This window comes from Balaenoptera borealis, assembly GCF_965194805.1.
Source record: "Balaenoptera borealis genome assembly, chromosome: 17".
Classification (NCBI taxonomy): Eukaryota; Metazoa; Chordata; class Mammalia; order Artiodactyla; family Balaenopteridae; genus Balaenoptera; species Balaenoptera borealis.
This window is the reverse complement of record NC_138876.1, coordinates 49,478,687-49,505,735: the sequence shown is the minus strand read 5'-3', so window position 1 is coordinate 49,505,735 and position 27,049 is coordinate 49,478,687.

The window sequence follows — 27,049 nt, the reverse complement described above, 5'->3', positions numbered from 1 at the left end:
AGATCCTGAAGTGGTATACTCCAGTTGTGCCAGAACAAGTCTTAAGTCCCAAAACGAGATTGTAGGAGTATGGAAAATGTCTTTTTATTTAAATTTAATTTATTTTATTTTTACACAGCAGGTGCTTATTACTTATCTATTTTATACATATTAGTGTACATATGTCCATCCCAATCTCCCAATTCATTCCACCACCACCCCAACCCCCACTTTCCCCCCTTGGTATCCATATATTTGTTCTCTGCATCTGTGTCTCTATTTCTGCCTTGCAAACTGGTTCATCTGTACCATTTTTCTAGATTTCACATATATACGTTAATATACGGTATTTGTTTTTCTCTTTCTGACTTACTTCACACTGTATGACAGATACTAGGTCCATCCACCTCACTACACATAACTCAATTTCATTTTTTTTTTATGGCTGAGTAATATCCCATTGTATATATGTGCCACGTCTTTTTTATCCATTCATCTGTCGATGGACACATAGGTTGCTTCCATGTCCTGGCTATTGTAAAGAGTGCTGCAATGAACACTGGGGGGCATGTGTCTTTTTGAATTATGGCTTTCTCTGGGTACATGTCCAGGAGTGGGTTTGCTGGTCATATGGTAATGCTATTTTTAGTTTTTGAAGGAACCTCCATACTGTTTTCCATTGTGGCTGTATCAATTTACATTCCCACCAACAGTGCAAGAGGGTTCCCTTTTCTCCACACACTCTCCAGCATTTATTGTTTGTAGAATTTTTGGTGATGGCTATTCTGACTGGTGTGAGATGATATCCCACTGTAGTTTTGATTTGCATTTCTCTAATAATTAGTGACGTTGGGCAGCTTTTCATGTGCCTCTTGGCCATCTGTATGCCTTCTTTGGAGAAATGTCTATTTAGGTCTTCTGCCCATTTTTGGATTGGGTTGTTTGTTTTTTTAATATTGAGCTACATGAGCTGTTTATATATTTTTAGATTAATCCTTTGTCCATTGATCTGTTTGCAAATATTTTCTCCCATTCTGAGGGTTGTCTTTTGATCTTGTTTATGGTTTCCTTTGCTGTGCAAAAGCTTTGAAGTTTCATTAGGTCCCATTTGTTTATTTTTGTTTTTATTTCCATTACTATAGGAGGTGGGTCCAAAAAGACCTTTCTATGATTTACATCAAAATTGTTCTTCCTATGTTTTCCACTAAGAGTTTTATAGTGTCCAGTCTTACATTTAGGCCTTTAACCCATTTTGAGTTTATTTTTGTGTATGGTTTTAGAGTGTTCTAATTTCATTCTTTTACATGTAGCTGTCCAGTTTTCCCAGCACCACTTATTAAAGAGACTGTCTTTTCTCCATTGTATATCTTTGCCTCCTTTGTCATAGATTAGTTGGCCATAGGTGCGTGGGTTAATCTCTGGGCTTTCTATCTTGTTCCATTGATCTATGTTTCTGTTTTTGTGCCAGTACCATATTGTCTTGATTACCGTAGCTTTGTAGTATAGTCTGAAGTCAGGGAGTCTGATTCCTCCAGCTCCATTTCTTTCCCTCAAGACTGCTTTGGCTATTCGGGGTCTTTTGTGTCTCCATACAAATTTTAAGATGATTTGTTCTAGCTCCGTAAAAAATGCCATTGGTAATTTGATAGGGATTACATTGAATCTGTAGATTGCTTTGGGTAGTATAGTCATTTTCACATTATTGATTCTTCCAATCCAAGAACATGGTATACCTCTCCATCTGTTTGTGTCATCTTTGATTTCTTTCATCAGTGTCTTATAGTTTTCTGAGTACAGGTCTTTTACCTCCTTGGGTAGGTTTATTCCTAGGTATTTTATTCTTTGAGTTGCAATGGTGAATGGGAGTGTTTCCTCAATTTCTCTTCCTGGTCTTTCGTTGTTAGTGTAGAGGAATGCAAGAAACTTCTGTACATTAATTTTGTATCCTGCAACTTTAGCAAATTCATTGATTACCCCTAGGAGTTTCCTGGTGGCATCTTTAGGATTTTCTATGTATAGTACCATGTCATTGGAAGACAGTGACAGCTTTATTTCTTCTTTTGAAATTTGGATTCATTTTATTTATTTTTCTTCTCTGATTGCCATGGCTAGGACTTCCAAAATTATGTTGAATAAGAGTGGTGACAGTGGACATCCTTGTCTTGTTCCTGACCTTAGAGGAAATGTTTTCAGTTTTTCAACATTGAGAATGATGTTTGCTGTGTGTTTGTCGTATATGGCCTTTATTATGCTGAGGTAGGTTCCCTCTATGTCCACTTTCTGGAGAATTTTTATCATAAATATTTGTTGAATTTTGTCAAAAGCTTTTTCTGCATCTATTGAGATGATCATATGGTTTTTATTTTTCAATTTGTTAATATGGTGTATCACAATGATTGATTTGCGTATACTGAAGAATCTTTGCATCCCTGGGATAAATCTCACGTCATCATGGTGTATTATTCTTTTAATATGTTGTTGGATTCTGTTTGCTAGTATTTTGTTGAGGATTTTTGCATCTGTATTCATCAGTGATATAGGTCGGTAATTTTCTTTTTTTGTAGTATCACTCTCTGGTTTTTGTATGAGGGTGATGGTGGCCTCGTAGAATGAGTTTGGGAGTATTCTTTCCTCTACAATTTTTGGGGAGAGTTTGAGAGGATTGGTGTTAGCTCCTCTCTAAATGTTTGATTGTATTCATCTGTGAAGCCATCTGGTCCTGGACTTTTGTTTGTTGGAAGATTTTAAATCACAGTTTCAATTTCATTATTTGTGATTGGTCTGTTCATATTTTCTATTTCCTCCTGGTTCAGTCTTGGAAGGTTACACCTTTCTAAGAATTTGTCCATTTCTTCCAGGTTTTCCATTTTATTGGCATAGAGTTGCTTGTAGTAGCCTCTTATGATGCTTTGTGTTTCTGCAGTGTTTGTTGTAACTTCTCCTTTTTCATTTCTAATTTTATTGAGTTGAGTCCTTTCCCTCTTTTTCTTGATGAGCCTGGCTAAAGGTTTATCAATTTTGTTTATCTTCTCAAAGAACCAGCCTTTAGTGTTATTGATCTTTGTTGTTGTTTTCTTTGTTTCTATTTCATTTATTTCTGCTCTGATCTTTATGATTTCTTTCCTTCTGCTAACTTTGGGTTTTGTTTTTTCTTCTTTCTCTAGTTCCTTTAGCTCTAAGGTTAGATTGTTTATTTGAGATTTTTCTTGTTTCTTGAGGTAGGATTGTATTGCTATAAACTTCCCTCTTAGAACTGCTTTTGTTGCATCTTATAGGTTTTGGCTCATCATGTTTTCATTGTCATTTGTCTCTAGGTATTTTTTGATTGCCTCTTTGATTTCTTCAGTGACCTCTTGGTTATTTAGTAATGTATTGTTTAACCTCCATGTGTTTGTGTTTTTTATGTTTTTTTTCCCTGTAATTTATTTCTAATCTCATCGTGTTGTGGTCAGAAAAGATGCTTGATATAACTTTAATTTTCTTAAATTTACTGAGGCTTGATTTGTGACCCAAGATATGATCTGTCCTGGAGAATATTCTGTGTTCACTTGAGAAGAAAGTGTAGTCTGCTGTTTTCGGATGGAATGTCCTATAAATATCAATTAAATCTATCTCGTTTATTGTGTCATTTAAAGGTTGTATTTCCTTCTTAGTATTCTGTCTGGATGATCTGTCCATTGGTGTAAGTGAGGTGTTAAACTCCCCCACTATTATTGTGTTACTGTGGATTTCCTCTTTTAGAGCTGTTAGCAGTTGCCTTATGTATTGAGGTGCTCCTATTTTGGGTACATATATAGTTATAATTGTTATATCTTCTTCTTAGATCAATCACTTGATCATTAAGTAGTGTCCTTCCTTGTCTCTTGTAACATTCTTTATTTTAAAGTTTATTTTATCTGATATGAGTATTGTTACTCCAGCTTTCTTTTGATTTCCATTTGCATGGGATATCTTTTTCCATCCCCTCACTTTCAGTCTCTATGTGTCCCCAGGTCTGAAGTGGGTCTCTTGTAGACAGCATATAGATGGGTCTTGTTTTTCTATCCATTCAGCTAGTGTGTGTCTTTTGGTTGGAGCATTTAATCCATTTACATTTGAAGTAATTATTGATATATATGTTTCTATTGCCATTTTCTTAATTGTTTTGGGATTGTTTTTGTAGGTCTTTTCCTTCTCTGTGTTTCCTGCCTGGAGAAGTTCCTTTAGCATTCGTTGTAGAGCTGGTTTGGTGGTGCTGAATTCTCTTAGCTTTTACTTGTCTGTAAAGCTTTTGATTTCTCTGGCGAATCTGAATGCGATCCTTGCCAGATAGAGTAATCTTGCTTGTAGGATCTTCCCTTTCATCACTTTAAATATATCGTGCCACCCCCTGCTGGCTTGTAGAGTTTCTGCTGAAAAATCAGCAGTTAACCTTATGGGAATTCTCTTGTATGTTATTTGACATTTTTCCCTTGTTGCTTTTAATAATTTTTGTCTTTTTGACAGTTTGATTACTATGTTTCTCCCCATGTGTTTCTCCTTGTGTTTGTCCTGCCTGGGACTCTCTGAGCTTCCTGGACTTGGGTGGCTATTTCCTTTCCCATGTTAGGGAAGATTTCAACCATAATCTCTTCAAATATTTTCTCGTGTCCTTTCTCTCTCTATTCTCCTCTGGGACCCCTATAATGGGAATGTTGGTGCATTTGAAGTTGTCCCAGAAGTCTCTGAGTCTGTCCTCAAGTCTTTTCATTCTTTTTCTTTATTCTGCTCCTTGGCTGTTATTTCCACCATTCTGTCTTCCAGGTCACTTATCTGTTCTTCTGCCTCAGTTATTCTGCTGTTGATTCCTTCTAGTGTATTTTTCATTTCAGTTATTGTATTGTTCATCTCTGTTTATTTGTTCTTTAATTCTTCTAGGTCTTTGTTAAACATTTCTTGCATCTTCTCGATCTTTGCCTCCATTTTTCCTGAGATCCTGGATCATCTTCAGTATCATTATTCTGAATCTTTTTCTGGAAGGTTGTCTATCTCTACTTCATTTAGTTGTTTTTCTGGAGTTTTATATTGTTCCTTCATCTGGTACATAGTCCTCTGCCTTTTCATTTTGTCTATCTTTTTGTTAATGTGGTTTTCATTCCACAGGCTGCAGAATTGTAGTTCTTCTTTCTTCTACTGTCTGTTCTTTGGTGGATGAGGCTATCTAAGAGTCTTGTGCAAGCTTCCTGATGGTAGGGGCTGGTGGTGGGTAGAACTGGGTGTTGCTCTGGTGAGCAGTGCTCAGTAAACCTTTAATCCGCTTGTCTGCTGATGTGTGGGGCTGGTTTTCCTCATCGTTGGTTGTTTGTCTTGAGGCGACCCAGAACTGGAGCCTACCTGGCTCCATGGTGAGGCCAATGGTGGACTCCAGGAGGGCTCACACCAAGGAGCACTTCCCAGAACTTCTGCTGCCAGGGTCCTTGTCCCATGGTGAGCCACAGCCACCCCTTCCTCTGTAGGAAAGCCTCCAACACTAACAGGTAGGTCAGGCTCAGTCTCCCATGGTGTTACTGCTCACTCCCCTGAGTCCTGATGCACACACTACTTTGTTTGTGTCTTCCAAGAGTGTAGTTTCTGTTTCCCCCAGTCCTGCCAAAGTCCTGCAATCAAATTCCACTAGCCTTCAAAGTCTGATTCTCTGGGAATACCTCCTCCCATTTCTGGGCCACCAGCTTGGGAAGCCTGACATGTGGCTCAGAACCTTCACTCCAGTGGGTGGACTTCTGTGGTATAATTTTTCTCCAGCTTGTGAGTCACCTACCCAGCAGATATGGGATTTTATTTTATTGTGACTGCACCCCTCTTACTATCTCACTGTGGCTTCTCCTTTGTCTTTGGATGTGGGGTATCTTTTTTGGAGAGTTCCAATGTCTTCCTGTTGATGATTGTGCAGCAGTTAATTGTGACTCCAGTGCTCCCACAAGAGGGAGTGAGTTCATGTCCTTCTACTCTGCCATCTTGAACCAGTCTCTTCTCCTCAATGCAAAGTTCTTTACTGTCCTCTCCTATCCGTCCAATCTCAATCCACAGCACTTAGATAGGAGGACAAGGAAACAGAGTTGGCAGAACTTCCTTCCCTACAGTCAGGACTGAGGTATAGGGTTCCAGATACACTTGACTGCAGCATATTAGAACTTTCAGGTCCTTGATTGTGATTTCCTTGGCATTTCCCAGGCCCAAACTGATCATGTAAACATTTCAAAGTACAGGGGGAAGGCAGCCTTTGAGAGAATCGAGGCTGGGTCCCAATCCTCCCCAAATTCTTATCTGCCACTGTTCCCCAGAAGCAACTGCCTAAGTGGAGGATTTGCACGGAGTGAGGATCCACGCTTCTGGTCTCACCTATGGTGCCCTGGAAAATGTCTTCATGTGTGCCTAGAAGGAAGACTTAATGGCACAATGAATAGCAATGTCTCCATTGCATCTCTTATCAGAATAACACAAACACAAACACACTGTGTGCAATCTCTTGGCTTTTATCCTCATTGGATAATGAAATAAAGTCCATTGGATGGTATATGCTATCCAAAATCCTATGATGGTTTATAATGACCTGAAGAATATGTTCCTGTCTCATTTCCCAATCTCAGCTCTTGTTCCTTCTTATAAGTATTCCATCTTTCAATTTTACTGTTCCTCAAATATCCCATGCTGTCATGCCATTTTGGTGGCCTGGAAAATTGTTTCTCCATTCTTTACACAACTCTTTCCTACTAGAATCTCAGAACTCAGCTCAAGAAATCCTTTCAGAACACTTTTTGTATCCTTTCATCACCTTCTGCTTCCCAACTTGCAATACTTTTTTCTACTCTTTCCTCAAATTGCTTCTTAAATTCTCCACTTCTAGGCATTATCTGTTTCTTTTTGACTTGGTCCAGAGCATCTTAATTATGAGCATCTTGAAGGTGACCAAAGTGCTTTTATCTCAATATATCCAGAAGTAAGTTGATGCTTGGCATATAGCAGAACTGAATAAATGTTTTTTTGAATAAATGAATGACAGGTTAAACTTACAACACTATTTTTAAGAAGGGATCGAAATATGGATTGGCATTGGCACCTGGAAAGATATTCGAAGAGTAGTTAAAGACATAATACTTTTTGTATTAGTCATAAGTAATTTTGCAAGTATTTGTAGCTTATGAAAAGGGCTATAAAATTGTACCACTGAGTAGTCAAGATGGTTCTCATTGTGATTTGTTATGTGAGTAAAGAATTCCCTACTTCAGACACTTCTGTGTTGAGCTATTGAAGATCCCTTTCCCACTACAAATGGAACACTGTACTAAAAATATATTCATCATTAAACATATCTCTTCTTAAATTGGCTTCTCAGTTTGTGTATACAATTGCCATGCTTGATCCATCAGAATGGGACCCAAGGGAAGTGAGTTTTAAGTAGTCCTGAGATTTTAAAAACTAAAAATATATCTATATAAGTGCAAAACTAGACTATGCATACTCTTAGATAGCCAGTGATATAACATAAAGACATTTGACTGAGGTCCAAAGGATACACAGATAAATGGGTAAGGACAGTCACAGAAGATAAATTCCAGCTTTCATTGTCTTTGCCTTTGGACAGCCCTTGGCATGATATATTTTTGAATACAGAGGCCTAACGACCTTAAATAGTGCTCAAGTAGTGCAATCAACTAGCAAGCTACCTAGTAGCAATGACAAGTCAGTTATCCTCTTATGGGGAAGTCACATTTATTTTTACATTAATCTGTTGTGCACCATTGTGTAAATGCATAATGCATAATTACCTGTTCTTTGTTTGACTTATTAGCATGAGAGATGGTCAGGGGTTTATATCAGGAAGAGAATTCCAAAGTCTTTTCCCATTTTCCTCTACAGTCTTATGAGATGTGATGGGCATAGAAAGATTGAAAACAACTTGTGACAAGATAAAATATATATTTCTGGAATATTTCCATTTGCCTCTTTAGATGTATTCTCTACACCCCCGCTCCATCTTGTTCTGTGCCCTGGGAGCTGACCTCATTGACTATGCCAACAAACTCTCCTGTTCTTCTCTGACTGAGTTTTGTCATGTACTGCATGAGCAGCAAATCAGAAGTGAGAGGGAGGTAGTTCAGTACATTTATTCACTTGGCTCCCTCCCTATGAGTTACCATAGGTAAGATGCATCTCTTTACACAAAGCCACAGGTCCTATAGGTTGACCTCCAGAGAAATAGTTACTCTCCCAGGGTCCCATTAATTACTCCTTCTCCTAGAATTGATGTTGGTTTCCTGTAGTTACTAGTCTGATAGTGTTTTGCCACCTTATTGGTTTCCCTTACCCAGTAAATAGTCCCTTAACCATTGAAATTCCCCTTTTCTAGTTTCCTGTTGAAGAATGCCATTTCTTTCCTCTAAGACTCTGATACACTAACTATGACTAACTGACTAACAACAAATAGTTGATATTTAGCACCCTTTTCATAAGCTACAAATACTTGCAAAATTACTTATGATTAAACAAAAAGTATCATGTCTTTAAGTAATCTTTGAATATCTCTCCAGGTGCCAATGGCAATCCAGATTTCAATCCCTTCCTAAAAACCGTGTTGTAAGTGAGAGCAAGAAAGTTTAAAATTGTGCTCTCTAGAGTTGAAATCTCCAGTCCCATAACCAGTGCTCAAAGTGTTCCTAATATAACCTCTAGAATACTGTTGGTTGAAAACCTGAAATGTTTAGGTATGGAAGTTGAATATTTACATGGCTACCCTAATGTGCCCTGTCTGATTGAACCATCAGTGTATCTCAGTTTAGCTCTCCCTAAGAGTATATTTATTTACAGCCCTTTTACACTGCATAATGCACCTGATGTATAAGTTTAAAAAAAATCATTTTGCTTGTTAATACATATCAATATATGGTGATTCAATGTTCTTATTGAAAAATAACAAACCATGAGTGAAATTCCTGCTCCTTTGCTTACTGTCTTAAAATGTTAACTTCTGTAAGGCTCAATTTTCAGAAGTCAAAGAGGACAGTAGTAGTACCTACCTGATATGTACTCAAGAGACACAAAAGAGTTAATACATCTATGTGTTTACCACAGTAACTATAGAAAACACTAAATAAATGTTAGTTCTTATTATTACCTATCCCAGTATGCATTTCTCTTTTCCTCTGTAATAAATTGTTATGTAGCAATGTTCCCAAATTGGAAATTTTCTTTTGTGGTCATCAGCTTCCAGGCTGCAATGCCTGTTGTCACTTAGTCACTACATTTGTTTATTACTGTGAACAACATTCCATCTAGAAAATCTGAGAAATTTAGTCCCTACTGATGAAACATTAATCTCTTTCTGGATCACTGCCAGTTTTTCCATGGCCTGGGGAAGGCTCCAGTCCCTTTCTCACCACCACCTTAACTCAACTGACCTTGTCACATTCTAAGACAGGTGCTGAGAGTTCTGCTTCCAACTTTTCAAGGTGAGAACTTGGAACTCTAACGTGGCCAAGTTCACTGGGTGACATATGAAAGTAAATCATTTTCTCCTGCCTTCAGGGCTAAAGAAAAAGGTGCATGGAAGGTGAAGATACTGGTTAAAATCACCAGCCACAAAAGGTCACATATTGTATATGAAATATGCAGAATAAGTAATAAATAGAGGCAAAAAACAGATTAGTGGTTGCCATAGGCTCGAGGGAGAACAAGTGGGGAGTGACAATAATGGATATGATATTTCCTTTTGGGATGATGAAAATGTTGTAGAACTAATAGAGGTGATGATTGCACAATATATGAAGGTAATATATGTCATCAAATCACACATGTTAAAGTTAAATTTATGTTACGTAAATTTTATTTCAAGTTTTTAAAAAAATCACATAAAATCAAGTATGTTATTGTTTTCAAATTGTATATGTATAATTCCAAGAAAGAAAATAGTTACATATCAAAAAGAACACAAGTAACAAATGTTGGTGAAGATGTGGAGAAAAGGAAACCATCATACATTGTTGGTGGGAATGTAAATTGCTCAGCCACTGTGGAAAACAGTATGGACGTTTCTCAAAAAACTAAAAATAGAACTAACAATATGACCCAGCAATTCCACTCCTGGGTATATATCCAAAAAAACCAAAAACACTAATTTAGAAAGGTACATAACTCCATATTCATAGCAGCATTATTTACAATTGCCAAGATATGGAAGCAACCTGTGTCTATCAACAGATGAATGGATAAAGAAGACGTGGATTATATAGACAATGGAATGCTACTCAGCCATAACGAAGAATGAAATTTTGCCATTTGCAGCAACATGGATGGAATTGTAGGGTATTATGCTAGGTGAAACAAGTCACATAGAGGAAGACAAATACAGTATAGTATTACTTATATGTGGAATCTAAGAAAAAAAACAAACTAGTGAGTATAACAAAACAGAAATAGACTCACAAATATAGAAAACAAATTCATGGTTACCAGTGGGAGGGGAGGGGTAGTATAGGGTAGAGAATTAAGATGTACAAGCTATTATATATAAAATAAACAATGAAGCAACTGACAAAGGATTAATCTCCAAAATTTACCAGCACCTCATGCAACTCAAATTAAAAAAAACAAACAATCCAATCCAAAAATGGGCAGAAGGCCTAAATAGACATTTCTCCAAAGAAAATATACAGATTGCCAATAAACACATGAATGAATGCTCAACATCACTAATCATTAGAGAAATGCAAATCAAAACTACAATGAGGTATCACCTCACACCGGTCAGAATGGCCATCATCAAAAAATCTAAAAACAATAAATTCTGGAGAGGGTGTGGAGAAAAGGGAACCCTCTTGCACTTTTGGTGGGAATGTAAATTGATATATCCACTATGGAGAACAGTATGGAGGTTCCTATAAAAACTAAAAATAGAACTACCGTACGACCCAGCAATCCCACTACTGGGCATATACCCTGAGAAAACCATAATTCAAAGAGTCATGTACCAAAATGTTCATTGCAGCTCTATTTACAATAGCCAGGACATGGAAGCAACTTAAGTGTCCATCAACAGATGAATGGATAAAGAAGATGTGGCACATATATACAATGGACTATTACTCAGCCATAAAAAGAAACGAAATCCCATTATTTGTAGTGAGGTGGATGGACCTAGAGTCTGTCATACAGAGTGAAGTCAGAAAGTGAAAAACAAATACCATATGCTGACACATATATATGGAATCTAAAAAAAAGGTTCTGATGAACCTAGGAGCAGGACAGGAATAAAGAGGCAGACCTAGAGAATGGACTTGAGGACACAGGGAGGGGAAAGTGTAAGCTGGGGCGAAGTGAGACAGTGGAATGGACATATATACACTACCAAATGTAAAATAGATAGCTATTGGGAAACAGCCACATAGCACAGGGAAATCAGCTCCGTGCCTTGTGACCACCTAGAGGGGTGGGATAGGGAGGGTGGGAGGGAGAGGCAAGAGGGAGGAGATATGGGGATATATGTATATGCATAGCTGATTCACTTTGTTATAAAGCAGAAACTAACACAACATTGTAAAGCAATTATACTCCAATAAAAAAATAAAATAAAATAAGCTACAAGAATATATTGTACAACACAGGGAATATAGCCAATATTTTATAATAATATAACTGGAGTATAACTTTTAAAAATTGTGCATCACTATGTTGTACACCTGTAACTTATATAATATTGTACTTCAATTAAAAAAAAGAAAAGACACACATACATGCATACTCACACACACAAACACATACATATTAAATCTTGGGTGCACAACACTGGAGTAATCATCACCCTTGGTTCATAAAATATCATTGTCAGGCATGGCCTTCTCATTTAATTTTATTATTTTATTTGCTTTTAATCAATAAAATGAATAGTCATAAGCTCACTACCTGACCCAAGGTCTACAATATTACCAGTTACTTATATTTATGAATTACTCCTCTATCTATTATTGTCACTCCTATTGCATAGAGACGAATGCCATTCTGAATTTTATTTTATTTATAGATTTATTTAAATAGATATGCCTAAGTATTATTATTTTGTTTGCCTTGTGAACTTTTGAAAAAGGGAGCCTTCTGGTACATGCTTTAGGACTCCACCTGTTACTAAGATTGATGCACAAAGTTGCTGTGTATTACTTGTTCTTCACTTTTATATAATAAAATTAATGTACTTCAATTAGAAAGAAAGAAAAAGAAAGAAGAAAGAGAGAAAGAAAGAAAGAAAGAAAGAAAGAAAGAAAGAAAGAAAGAAAGAAAGAAAGAAAGAAAGAAAGAAAAAGAAAGAAAGGAAGGAAGGAAGAAAGAAAGGAAGAAAGAAAGAAAGGAAGAAAGAAAGAAAGAAGAAAGGAAGGAAGGAAGGCAGGCAGGCAGGCAGGCAGGCAGGAAGGAAGGAAGGAAGGAAGGAAGGAAGGAAGGAAGGAAGGAAGGAAGGAAGGAAAACAGCCACCTAGTTTTACCACGCTTATACAGTGACTGCTTTTTGGTTCTCTCCTAGTCCTTGTGCATATGCCAAGATTTATTTTTGCCAAGCTGTGCTCAAAGCTCTATGCAGCTTTCCTAAACATTCCTTCAGGAAGTCAAATGTTTCTGTGTGCAAATTATCCCTCCAAGGCACTAACTCTTTTATTCAACTGATATATTCAAGAGATATAATTTTCTTATAATGTCCTTGTCTGGTTTACTTATCAAGATTATGCTGGCTTAATAAAATGAGTTGAGAATCTCTTCTTCTCTAGTTTCTAAGTGAGTTTGTGTAAGACTTATATTTCTTTCTTACATATTTGGTAGAATTTCACGAATGAAACAATTTGGTCTGGCATTTTCTTTGTAGAAAAAATTTTAATTATAAATTTAATCTCTTAAATTTAGGCTTTCTGTTAAACAGATGAAAACTTTCTTTTACTCCTTTTTTTCAATTTTACTAACTTGTAACTGTTTTCATTCTTATTTATTTTTTTTTTAATTACTAAAATATTTTTAATTGATTTCTATTTTAAATTTGTTTTGGTCAGAGAACATACTTGTATAATTTCAATCTTACATAAGCAGACTACAACTATTAAAATCAGGAGGATAACACGTATTTAATACTATCATTGACTACTCAGGCCCAATTTCCTGTCATCCTAATAATGAGTTCACAGAATGAGGATCCAATACAGTCTAGAAAAGTTCCACAGCATGTCTTTGACTTTCATGAGCTTGACATTTTGAATGTCATTTACAGGCCATCTATTTTGTAGTGTCCTGTGACTTGGATTTGTCTGATGTTTCCTTATGATTATATTTGGGTGATGCATCTTTGCCAGGAATATCACAAAATTGATGCTATATTCTTATTGCTTCCTATCAGAGGGTGCACAATATTCTCTTTTTTCTCTCTCATGATGTGCACTTTGATCACTTATTTAGGGTCCTATCAGCCAGGGTTTTCACTATAGAATTACTCTTGTCCCATTTACAATTACTATTTTTTGACAAGCTGCATTTATATCTTTAAGATCTCATCTTTAAAGTTTTATTCAATGAATTAGAACATATTACTATGAATATTTATTTTCATGCTCAAATTATCCTTGCTTGCCCAGTAGGGGCTTTTGATTTCTTTAACATGTCTCAACATTCTCTGAACATACTTTTTGTCATAAGATAGCCCAGGCTTAATTTGTACTTTCCCTGATGCAGCCTTGAAATTAGTCATTTCTTTGTGATCACTCGTTCCTTTTACAGGAAAATGGTATTTGGAATAAAAGACTTGGGCTCTGGTTCTGTTAATTCCTATTGGGGTATTACTATTTTCAAGCCTTCTCAGGAGATGGTGCTAGGAAATATATATACAAACATACATGTACACATATACACATATTTATATCTACATGTATTATTATATCTTCATTTACTATAAACCATGAGTTCACAGTAATACCTCAATTCCAGTGTAACACTCCATAATTCATTCTAGTTGTTTTCCCTTTCCTAGCTCTAATCTGTGCCTTATCAGCTCAGTGAGGTCTCCATGCTCTGCTTGGACTACAAATCCTGCACATTGATCCAGAAAATGCTTCCAGGAAGGTTAGGGTGATTACAGAGCTCACTTTTCTGTTTCTCTATTCTTAGGGATTGTGGTCCTGCTGTCTATTGTTTAATGTCTGAAAGGGTTGTTTCATTTATTTTGTTCAGTTTTACTGTTGTTTACAGAACAAGTCTGATATTGGTTACTACCTCACTACAGGATGGGAAAGTAAATTGCATTAACTCTTCATGTGACTCAGATTTATATTTCAAACACCACTTAAAATAATCCAGATAGTCTATGAAAATATCTGTACTTGACAGAATAAGGGATTTGGAGACAACCAGGCCCATGTTAACTTTGCTCTTGACTTGACCTCATTTTCTTCAGCCCTGAGTGAGGAGTTTGGGGAAAGATTAAAGGACATAATGTATGTGAAGTACCAACTGAAGAGCACAACATAGAAGTCTTGCTCAATAGGTGTAAGTTCATTCCTCAAGTACTTCTGTGAAGTCCATTAAATTTATTTGTGAGAGGATAAGTTTGTCCACTAAGATTACTGAAACTTCTTTACATTTTCTCATGATTTTTATAATTTCAAACTTTGTTTTAAAGAAAATTATTTTTTAAATTAAATATCAGCATTTATTATGTCAACCAATACTGAAAGGGCAAAGTCTCTGTGATATAAATATGTAAATTTTAAACAGATACAGCTCAGCTCAATCACCTGAAGCTATAAGATACATTCAAAAGTCAAGCAGGATGTCAGTTGCCATGTGAATACTAATCATTCACTGTATTTGTTAACTTCTGTACTTGCTTTTGTTACTGGTTATTCATTACTATTCATCATAGATGGACCTTGAAAAGATGTTGAATATATAGCATTTTTAATTTTGAAAATTGTTTTCCCACCTCTCTGGAAGTGGAAAAAGTCTGTTATGTAACAGTAAGCTTAAATGTAATCAGTTTTATTATGCAACACCCAGTGTACGCACACACAAACATGCACACACAATTTTCAGGGATTTCTTTAGTATTTAATGATGACCAATCTTTCTCTCTCTCCCTCTTTTGTTCCCTCCATTGCCTTTCTTTCTTCCTTGCTTCCTCCACAAATATTTATCAAGCACCTATTAGGTGCCAAGGATAATGAGCATTAGATATACATGATAAATAAGACATCATTCCTGAGCCCAAAGTGGTCACAGTGTATTAGAGGCAATAATAAAAATACAGAAGATTAGAGCACAGATCAACGGCAGTCAACTTACTTTGTGGAATCAGGCAGGCCTCTCCAAAATAAGTAAACCCTGACGTGAATCCTTCCCTGTACCCTATCTATTTTTCTTCAATTCTGGTTTACTTTTAGCCATTATCACTTTGAACATTACCTGTACCCATTCTCTTTATATTCACCATTGAATATCTTTCTAATGCTTGTGTTGACGCTCTTTATTATTTTCTCTGTCTCTTATAACTTTCATAATTTTTATTTCTTTTTCCCACTATCTTTCCCTCTGAGTGATTTCCTCAGATCAGATTTTAATTCACTAATGCTTCCTACAGCGGGATCTAGCCTACTATGTAATCTATTAATTATTTTAAATTTAAATAGCACATTTTATATTTCTAGAATTACTATTTTGTTCTTAATAAATCCAATTGTCCTTTCCACAAAGTCTTAAATTTATCTTATAGATTCCATTCATTCTTTTATTTCTTTGATTATTTTAAGTATTTATCTGAAAAACACTTTTTATACAATTCTATAACCTGTAGATGTTGGCTCTGAATTGTCACATTTGTTTTGTGTTCTAAACCTTTACTGGCAGTGAGTTTCTTGTGTGTTTTATAATACCTGAACTCATTTCTAGTGGAAGTTGTGGAAATACTTCTTATGCTTTGGGTTGTGGGGGTTGAACGGGAGTTGGCATTTACCTCTACCAAAGTTTTATGTTTCATTGGTTCCGTACTAGTTTTAACATTAACACCTCATCCAGGTTTCTACCTTATGAAGGTAGTGTGTATATGAACACTAAGCCCACCCATAGGCTTGATGTTCATATTTCTTGTGGGTGCTTATTTATTTTAGCCCAGTACTGTGACCTGGCATCCAACTATGTGCAAGTACTGCTGCTAATGAACAGTTAATCTATTCATAATTCATGGACTGGACAATTCCTTCATGGTGCCACCATTCAGGGAGTTCAGCACCAATTTCCTACCACCTTGTAGGTGTTGGAAGAACATCCATAACACATACTGACAATGAAGACCACATGACTACAGCTGGCTGTTCATCCTAATGGTTTTAAGTTTTCTCTTTGTATCAGATACCTAATTAGTTTCTGTTATTTCTTTTCAACTTATCTAAAATATAACATTTATACATATTTTTTTATCTAGTACTGCTCTATGTAGAAACCTGGGAAAGGCAGAAGAGTGAGGTGGTGATATCCACAGCTGCTCAGTTCACCATGTTGTCCCATTAATTATCATGCAAAGTCTTAAAAGTTGAGAAGGATGTGTAGTTGCAGTGCTAACTCCATGTCCACCCCAACTATAATGATTTTACCCCTTATCTGAATCCTCTTGTACTATATTAGTTTCCATTCCCTAATCACAAACTTCATTGAATTCATGTATTTTTACTTATCCCTACTCTACATTCTTCCAATCTTTGGTTTGACCTCAAGAGATAGTGACTGGATACAAAGGAACTGGGGCTCTGGACCTTGACTGAAGACATCTAAGTGTATGTGGGGAGGCATACTTAGGAATCCAGTGACTGGTGACCTGTAACACCTCCACCGTCCTGGTCTGGCAAGAGAATGATATAACAGCGAGAGTGGTATGAGTTGCAAGAGAATTCTTGGCAATGGCACCTGACACCTCTCTCATCCTCTCTCTTCCTCTCATTGACTCATTTATTAATCATTTACCAAGCATCTAATGTGTGCATGGTATATGACACTATATATATTAATCTAAACATTGTGAGGTCTTATAATAATCTATAGCACAGTGATGTTAGAGGTAGTGGGTTATAGATGACACATCCATGTGGTGATGACCCAGTAAAAGCTCAGGGACCACATATGCCTAAGTACAACTTTGGTTCTTACATTATGAGTCAAAAGTTTGTGAAGAGCTGGCTCTTGCCTGTGTAACTGCACATTACCCAGAATATAGTCCACTGTCAATTCAGGATATAGTCTAATAGTGATAAGCTACTAGATATTGTCTAATTTCATCCTTACCACAACAGATAAAAATTATTATTCATGGTAGAGGAGTCCTTCATTCATTCAACAAATACTAATTACATTCTTCTGTGTGCCAGGCACTGTTCTAGTCACTGTTCTAGAATTCGGAATTAAACCGACAGATGGGATTAAGAAAATTGGCCAGGACCACAGTGCCATCAGGCTCCAGAGTCAAAATTAAATCCAGATCTATCTAGCTACAAAAATCTTAGCCATTAATCAGCTTCTGTCCAAATGTTGCAAAAGAAATTTTGTAATTATGATATTGTGATTTTTTTTTTATTGCCTCTGATTTCTAGTTATCTCATCTCCTGGATGAGCTGCTTTCTCATCATAGAGTTTTTATTCAGGTACTTCTTCAAATTCTCAATAGAAATTTTAAGTGATGCAATAAAGTAAGTCTAGTCAAATCCAAGCATGACATTACATATTAAAAATAAATAAATTTTAGACAAGTAAAAATTGAGAATATTTGTAGCTTAATATTATTTTGATACCTTTTTCCCCTAGAGACTTTTCTTTCTTCTCTTCCATTCACTTCTTTTTACAATATCCAATTTGCACTTAATTTCAGCTCTATAAATTTCAACTTCTTTGTTCTCATCTTTTCTAATTGTTCACATCTATTTTTGCTTTGCTTTTCAAGTTAAATCTTCACATTTCTTTATCCACTGATAGTTTTCTCATCCTTCAAACATGGTTTCTTTTTTATCTTTATTTAGCTTTTAAAATTCTTTCTTTACAGACATGTTACCATTATCAAAAAATCTAGAAACAATAAATGCTGGAAAGACTGTGATGAAAAAAGAACCCTCCTGCATTGTTGGTGGGAATGTAAATTGATACAGCCATTATGGAGAACAGTATGGAGGTTCCTTTAAAAACTAAAAATAGAACTGCCATATGACCCAGCAATCCTACTACTGGGCATATAACCTGAGAAAACCATAATTCAAAAAGAGACATGTACCACAATGTTCATTGCAGCATTATTTACAATAACCAGGACATGGAAGTGACCTAAATGTCCAATGACAGATGAATGGATAAAGAAGATGTGGCACATATATACAATGAAATATTACTCAGCCATAAAAAGAAACAAAATTCAGTTATTTGTAGTGAGGTGGATGCACCTAGAGTCTGTCATACAGAGCGAAGTAAGTCAGAAAGAGAAAAACAAATAGCGTATCTAACACATATATATGGAAACTAAAAAAGAAAAAAAAAATGGTACTGATGAACCTAGTGGCAAGGCAGGAATAAAGACGTAGACATAGAGAATGGACTTGAGAGTACAGTGGGGAGGGAGAAGCTGGAGCGAAGTAAGAGTAGCATCAACATATATACACTACTGAATGTAAAATAGTGAGAAGCAGCCGCATAGCACAGGCAGATCAGCTCGGTGCTTTGAGATGACCTAGAGACGTGGGATAGGTAAGGTAGGAGGGAGGCTCAAGAGGGAGGGGATATGGGTATATATGTATGCATAAGACTGGTTCATTTTGCTGTACAACAGAAACTAACACATTATTGTGAAACAATTATGCTCCAATAAATGTCTATTTTTTAAAAATGAAATAACAACAACAACAAAATGTCTTGAAGATTTTTGTTTTGAGTGAACCAAAACATAAGGGAAAGCTTTTAAACTTATGTTGCAGTAGTTTACAAAAACACCTTGCTGTACTGAAATGGAAAGAAAAAAAGGTAAAATAGAAAACATTAAACATATTTTGTTTCTGCTTCCAACTTATGTTGACATATAGTTCTAAGAAGAAAACATTTTTGTTCATCAGTGTTTTGCAGTAAGAATTTCCGATTCCTAACTGTTAGTGCGTATTCTGCTAAAAGGTTTGGTTTTATGCATTAACAGAGCCCATGCCAGCGTACACTCAGCCAAATATCCCTCATTCCATCATTTGACATCTCGGTAGGTCACTAACTCTTGGTTACCTTTTAGGATAGAGAGATAGCATCTTTAGTTGTTTTCACTTATTGATGCCTTGGAATCAATATGTTTATATGCTCTTCAGGGGGTAGTTCAAAGAGAGGGCACTGACAAGAATGGGAGGAGAATGTTGGGGTAGTAAGGAGAATGTTGGGGTAGTAAGAAGTGTGGTAATGGATGTAAGCAAAAGCTGTACATTTAGGTAACCTGGAGGACCCATGAAGGCCCTGGTACCTGAACTGTGGAGTGTGGAAGAAATAAAAGGGAAATGCAGAAAAGAGAGTGGCAGCCTGAATAAAAATTTCCAAACTACAATGCAAGGATTGGGAAATAGCTCAATGTGGGAATCTTCAGAGCACAGAGTTTGCAAAACAAGAAGATCAGCACATGAGCTCCTGGTGCTGAAGGTTCTAACCTAAGTTGCCCAATTAGTGCATCACAGCTTCTGCAGCATACACCAAACCCTTATATGTTGAAAGAAAAATTCATTCATTACCTCAAGTTTATACTCAACACCCCATCTTAGTACCGAGGATATGAGTTTCATATCTTCTGAGTGTACCAACTCAGAGCAGAAAACTAATCACATTGTGTTTACATTGCTGAGACTTAGGATTTAATATACAAAAAGCATCAAGATTTCTGAGGAAAAAGTAACTTGTCCACATACAACACTTTTAAAAACAAACTTTGCAAATTGGGCTTTAAATTCATTCATGATGAGAATTTCCACCAAACCTCCTCTAGCCAAGATTGGCAAATGCATTAGCATTCCCTCTCCCCTCTTTCCAGGCAGAAGCCTTTGGTAATGAAAATAGTACAAATTCTCACTCTCTGAAAGCACTAAAATTTAGGCTCCATAGACAGGTTTATAGCTTCTTCTAACTTACCTGAGAAATGAGGTATATTCTCCAGTAATCAATTGACACAAATTATTCTCAATAAGCCAGTCTCTAGGGTTTTAAGATATGATTCTATTTTGTCCAGAAATGAAAAAATCTTCTATGAAAATAATGATAATAATATTATTAAATAATAATGATGAATAAAAATAATTTTTTGTGTTAACGTATAGAATGTATTCCTGCAAATTAAATATTTGATTGATATTACTCTTATACACTAATCATACATATATAGAAGTAAAATTATGTATGTATAATTAATTGTATAACAACATAATATTATAACATTATAAATTGTATAATCATATAATATTATAAATTATACACACACACACACACACACACACACACACACACACACATATATAGAGAGAGAAAGAGAGACAGAGAAATTTAGTCTTTTAAACAATCCCCTACCCCATCCCACACTTCAATAAAGATTAAGAGATCTTCCAAAGAACATAAAGCAAGGTTTAGTGAAACACTAAGTCAAAAGTGTTAGCATCCTGCCATCCTGAGGTTACATGCAGTACTGCAGCATTTTCTTATTTGAAATTTTCATACAAGTATCCCAAACTATCAGAAATGCAGTTAGGAACAAGAATAAAGTAACTTCAGGAGATCAATAAAAATGGCAGAGTAGGAGGATATAGAACTCACCTCCCCACAAACACATCAAAAACACATCTACATGTGGAACAATTCTCGTTGAAAACTAACTGGAAACTGGTAGAAATGCTCATGTACAACCCTGAAGAAATTTCCACACATAGGAAGGGAATAAAAGTGATCAGGTCAGGACCTGTGCCCCTTGGAGAGGACTCAGAGGAAAAGGGAGATTACATAGGCAGAAACCTTCCCTTGAGAGTGAGTGGCCAGAGCCACAGACTGAGTACCCCAGCCCTGGGACCCTACACAAGGGAGATAAACACACTTGGCTGGACCACTGACACTAACAGAAGGACTGAAGGAAGCCTGGACTCTGCATACGAGGAGGGAGCACAGCAGGCTTGTCCCCTAGACAGGGTAGAGAGGGCAGTTAGAGGACTGCTCTAGTTTCCCAGAATTCCCTCAGAATGCACCCCAGCCTGACCTGAGCCAATGCTCCAGACATGCTTACTCCACTTTACAGTGTGGGATCTAGGGCTGTCACGACTGAGGAGAAAACTCAGCTATGCGATGCAGAGATGAATTTGTCTCAGGGTGGATTCTGGATAAGGCAATGGTGGCCATTGTTGGTGATTACTCAGTCAGCACCTCAGAAGCAGCACAGAACTCTGACAGCAGCTGCTCCACCACAGCTCATGCCCTGATATATGCCAAGAATCCATGCAGGACCTGCCTGTCCTGCAGTGTGGCTCCACAACTGGTAGGGGTGGCAGAGGGGACTTGCATCCGAGGCTGCATCTGAGCAGAGGGATAAAATTGTGAGTGATTGCACAGAGACCACATTGGAGACAACTGGGACTCCATCTGCAGCCAATAGGAGCTGAGTGCCTGCATGGACCCCTCTTATTTCAAAACTACCTCACTATAGGGCAAGGGTTCAGTGCTGGGAGTGGAGAAAGCACACACTTAAAGGGATAGAGACAGCCTGGGCCCAAACCTTAGGGCTTTTGCTCCAACAACTGATCAGACCTTGCCCAGAAAAAGTCAGTGAAAGCTACTGAGCAGAGGAGAAGTCCCATCTAACACCTGGCTCCAGCTCAAGCTACTCCAGCTCTAGCTCCATCCTCCACCAAGGTGAAAGTTGTCAGCACACCCTGAGGAAAGGTGTGACTTATGTTCATGTCTAACCCAGCTCACCACCAGAAGCATTGGTCACATTCAGACTGTACAGGAACTCTCCCACATAAGAGCACCACTTCAAGACCACAATAGGTAACTGTTTCACCTAAATTCATAGAGACAGAGAAAGTTAAGCAAAATGAAAAGGCAAAAAAACTTCTCTCAATTGAAAGAGCAAGAGAAAATTCTTGAAAAAGTAAATAATGAAACAGAAATAAACAATTTACCAGATAAAGAATTCAAAGCATTGGTAATAAGAAAGTTAACTGAATTAAGCAAAAGAATAGATGAATAGAGTGAAAATTTTAACAAAGAACCAGAAAATATAAAAAGGACCCAAACATAAATGAAAAACTCAATAACTGAAATTAAACAATACTAGAAGGAATGAACAACAGAATAAGTGATACAGAAGAACGCATAAATGACCTGAAAGATAGCATAATGGAAATCATCCAATCAGAACAGCTAAAAGAAAACCAAATTTTAAAAAATGAAAACAGTTTGAGAGATCTCTGACATAACATTAAGTAAGGGGTCCCAGAATGAGAAAAGAGAGAGAAGAGGATTGAAAAATGTATGTTAGGAAATAATGGTTAAAACTTCCCAAACCTTAAGAAGGAAACAGATACCCAGTTACAAGAAGCACAGAGGGTCCCAAACAAGATGAATCCAAACAGACCCACATGAAGACACATCATAATTAAAATGCAAAATTAAAGATAAAACATAGAGAGAATTCCAAAGGCAGCAAGAGAAAAAACATAGTCAATAACAAGGTAATCCCATTAAGCTATCAGCTGATTTTTCTGCAGAAATTTTGCAGGACAGAAGGGAGTGGCAGGGTATATTCAAAGTGCTGAAAGGGACCTGCAGTCTAGGATACTCTACCCAGCAAGATTATCATTTAGAATCAAAGAAGAGATAAAGAGCTTCTTAGAGAAACAAAAAATAAAAGAATTCATCAATACTAAATTCACCCTAAAAGACATGTTAAAGGGTCTTCTCTAAGTGGGAAAAAAGTAAGAATCTATAGGAAAGGGAAATCCCACTAGGAAAGACAAATATATATAAGGATGGAGAATCAGCCACTAAATTAGACAGTACAAAAATTAAAAAGCAAAAAATTGTAAAAACAACTATAACTACAATAAACAGTTAAGGGATAAACATGAAGATGTAAAATGTGACACCAAATACACAAAATGTGTCAAAGGGAAGTAAAAATGTAGCTCTTTTAGAATGTGTTTGAACTTAAATGACTTTCATTTAAAACAAGTAGATATAGTTATATATCAACATATATGAATCCTATGGTAATAACGAATCAAAAACCTACAATAGATATACAACCAGAGACAAAGGAAAAAAAAACATAGCACTAAAGAAAATTATTAAACCACAAAAGGAAGAGACTATAAAAAGAAATAAGCAGAGAAGTACAAAGAAAACCCAGAAAACAAATGACAAAATGGCAATGAGTACATAACTAACAACGTCTCTTTAAATGTCAATGGAATAGAAGCTCCAATCAAAAGACATAAGGTGGTAGATTGGATAGAAAACAAGTCTCCTCTATACTGTTCCTACAAGAGAACTTTAGAGCTAAAGACACACAAAGGGAAACAACAGAAAAGCAGGATTAAGAATATTCATATCAGGCAAAATAAACTTTAACACTAATGCCATAATGAGAGACAAAGAAGGACATTAGGTAATGATAAAGGGATCAATACACGAAGACGATTACACTTGTTAACATATATGCACACAATACAGGAGCACCAGTATATAAAGCAAATAGAAACAGACATAAAGGGAGAAATTGACAATAATAAAATAATAGTAAGGGACTTTAACACCCCACTGACATCACTGAGCAGATCATCCAGACAGAAGATCAATAAGACAACAGTGCTCTTAAATGACATAATAGATTAACATCATACTCAATGTTGAAAAACTAAAAGCCTCTTCTCTAAATTCAGGAACAAGACAAGGATTCTGATACTCACCACTTCTGTATAACATAGTATTGGAAGTCCTAGCCAAAGCAATCAAGCAAGAAAAAGACATAAGAGGCATCCAATTTGTAAGAGAAAAAGTGAAACTCTCAGCATTTGTAGATGACATGACACTTTTTGTAGAAAAACCTAGAATCTCCAACAAAAATCTGTGAGAATTAATAAATGAATTGAGTAAAGTTGAGGACACAAGATTGATATACAGAAATTTATTTTTTTCTATACGTTAATAATGAACTCTCAGAAAGTGAAAGTAAAAAACAATCCTGTTTAAAATTGCATCAAAAATAAAAAAAATACCTAGGAATAAACTTAACCAAGGGGGTGAAAACCTATACTTTGCACACTATAAAACATTGATGAAGGAAATTAAAGGTGATAAAAATAAATGGAAAGATATCTCATGCTCTTAGATTGGAAGCATTAATATTGCTAAAATGGCCATACTATGCAAAGCAATCTCCAGATTTAAAGCAATCCCTATAAAAATATACATGATATTTTTCACAGAACTAAAACAAATCCTAACATTTGCATGGAGCCACAAAAGACTTTGAATTGCCAAAGAAATCTTGAGAAAAAAAGAAAAAATGTGGAGATATCACCCTCCTGGCTTCAGACTGCACGACAAACCTACAGTAATCAAAACAGCATGCTTCTGACACAAAAACAGACACATAGATCACTGGAATAAAATAGAGAGACCAGAAATAAACCTACACACCTATGGACAGTTAATCTACAACAAAGGAGGCAAAAATATACTACGGAGAAAAGACAGTCTTTTCAATAAGTGGCACTTGTAAAGCTGGACACCTACATTTAAAAGAATGAGACTAAAACATTTCCTCACATTGTATACAGAAATAAACTCAAAGTGGATTGAAGACCCAAAAGTAAAACCTAAAACCGTAAAACTCCAGAAGAAAACATAGGCAGAACACTCTTTGATATATAACATAGCAACATTTTTTTGAATCAGTCTCCTAATGCAAAAGAAATAAAATCAAAAATAAACAAAAAGGACCTAATTAAACTTAAAAGCTTTTACACCACAAAGGAAACCATTAACAAAACAGAAAGACAACCTACTGAATGAGAGAAAACATTTGCAAATGATATAACCAACAAGGGGGTAATATCCACAATATATAAACAGCTCATAAACTCAATATAAAAAAACTCAATCAAAAACTTGGCAGATGACCTGAATAAATATTTTCCAAAGAAGACATAGAAACAGCTAACAGGCACATGAAAAGATGCTCATTATTGCTAATTATTAGAGAAAAGCAAATCAAAACAACAGTGAGATACTACCTCACACATTTTCACACATGTCAGAATGGCTATCATCAAAAAGTGTACAAATAACAAATGTTGGAGAGAATGTGGAGAAAAGGGAACCGTCATACACTGTTGCTGGGAATGTAAATTGGTTCAGCTACTATGGAAAACAGTATGGAAGTGCCTCTAAAAACTAAAAATAGAACTAATATATGATCCTTCTATTCCATTCCTTGGTATATATTTGGAAAAATTAAAAACACTAATTTGAAAAGATACATGTACATCAATGTTCACAGCAGCACTGTTTACAATAGCAAAGATGTGGAACCCACCCAAGTGTCCATCAACAGACAAATGGATAAAGAAGATGTGGTATATATATATAATGGAATATTAGTCATAAAAAAATAATGAAATTCTGCCATTTGAGGCAAAATGCATAGACCTAGAGAATATTATGCTTAGTGAAATATGTCACACAGAGAATGACAATTACTATATGATACAACTTATATGTGGAATACAAAAAGTAAAACAAACAAATTCATAAGGCAAAACAGAAATAGACTCACAGATATAGAAAACAAACTAGTGATTACCATTTAGACGAGGCAAGGGAAGGGGAAGGGGCAAGATAGAGGAATGGGATTAAGAGATACAAACTCCTATGTGTAAAAGAAATAAGCAGCAAGAACATATTGTACAGCACAGGGAATTATAGCCAATATTTTGTAATAATTTTTTTTTCTTTACTCTGTATTTCTTTTTTTTTTAAACATCTTTATTGAAGTATAATTGCTTTACAATGGTGTGTTAGTTCCTGCTTTATAAAAAGTGAATCAGTTATACATATACATATGTTCCCATATCTCTTCCCTCTTGCATCTCCCTCCCTCCCGCCCTCCCCATCCCACCCCTCTAGGTGGTCACAAAGCACTGAGCTGATCTCCCTGTGCTATGCGGCTGCTTCCCACTAGCTATCTATTTTACATTTGGTAGTGTATATATGTCCACGACACTCTCTCACCCTGTCACATCTCACCCCTCCCCCTCCCCACATCCTCAAGTCCATTCTCTAGTAGGTCTGTGTCTTTATTCCCGTCTTGCCACTAGGTTCTTCATGGCCTTTTTTTTTTTTTTCCTTAGATTCCGTATATATGTGTTAGCATACTGTATTTGTTTTTCTCTTTCTGACTTACTTCACTCTGTATGACAGACTCTAACTCCATCCACCTCATTACAAATACCTCCATTTCATTTCTTTTTATGGCTGAGTAATATTCCATTGTATATATGTGCCACATCTTCTTTATCCATTCATCCGATGATGGACACTTAGGTTGCTTCCATGTCCTGGCTATTGTAAATAGAGCTGCAATGAACATTTTGGTACATGACTCTTTTTGAACTATGGTTTTCTCAGGGTATATGCCCAGTAGTGGGATTGCTGGGTCGTATGGTAGTTCTATTTTTAGTTTTGTAAGGAACCTCCATACTGTTCTCCATAGTGGCTGTATCAATTTACATTCCCACTAACAGTGCAAGAGTGTTCCCTTTCCTCCACACCCTCTCCAGCATTTATTGTTTCTAGATTTTTTGATGATGGCCATTCTGACCGGTGTGAGATGATATCTCATTGTAGTTTTGATTTGCATTTCTCTAATGATTAATGATGTTGAGCATTCTTTCATGTGTCTGGTGGCCATCTGTATATCTTCTTTGGAGAAATGTCTGTTTAGGTCTTCTGCCCATTTTTGGATTGGGTTGTTCGTTTTTTTGTTATTGAGCTGCATGAGCTG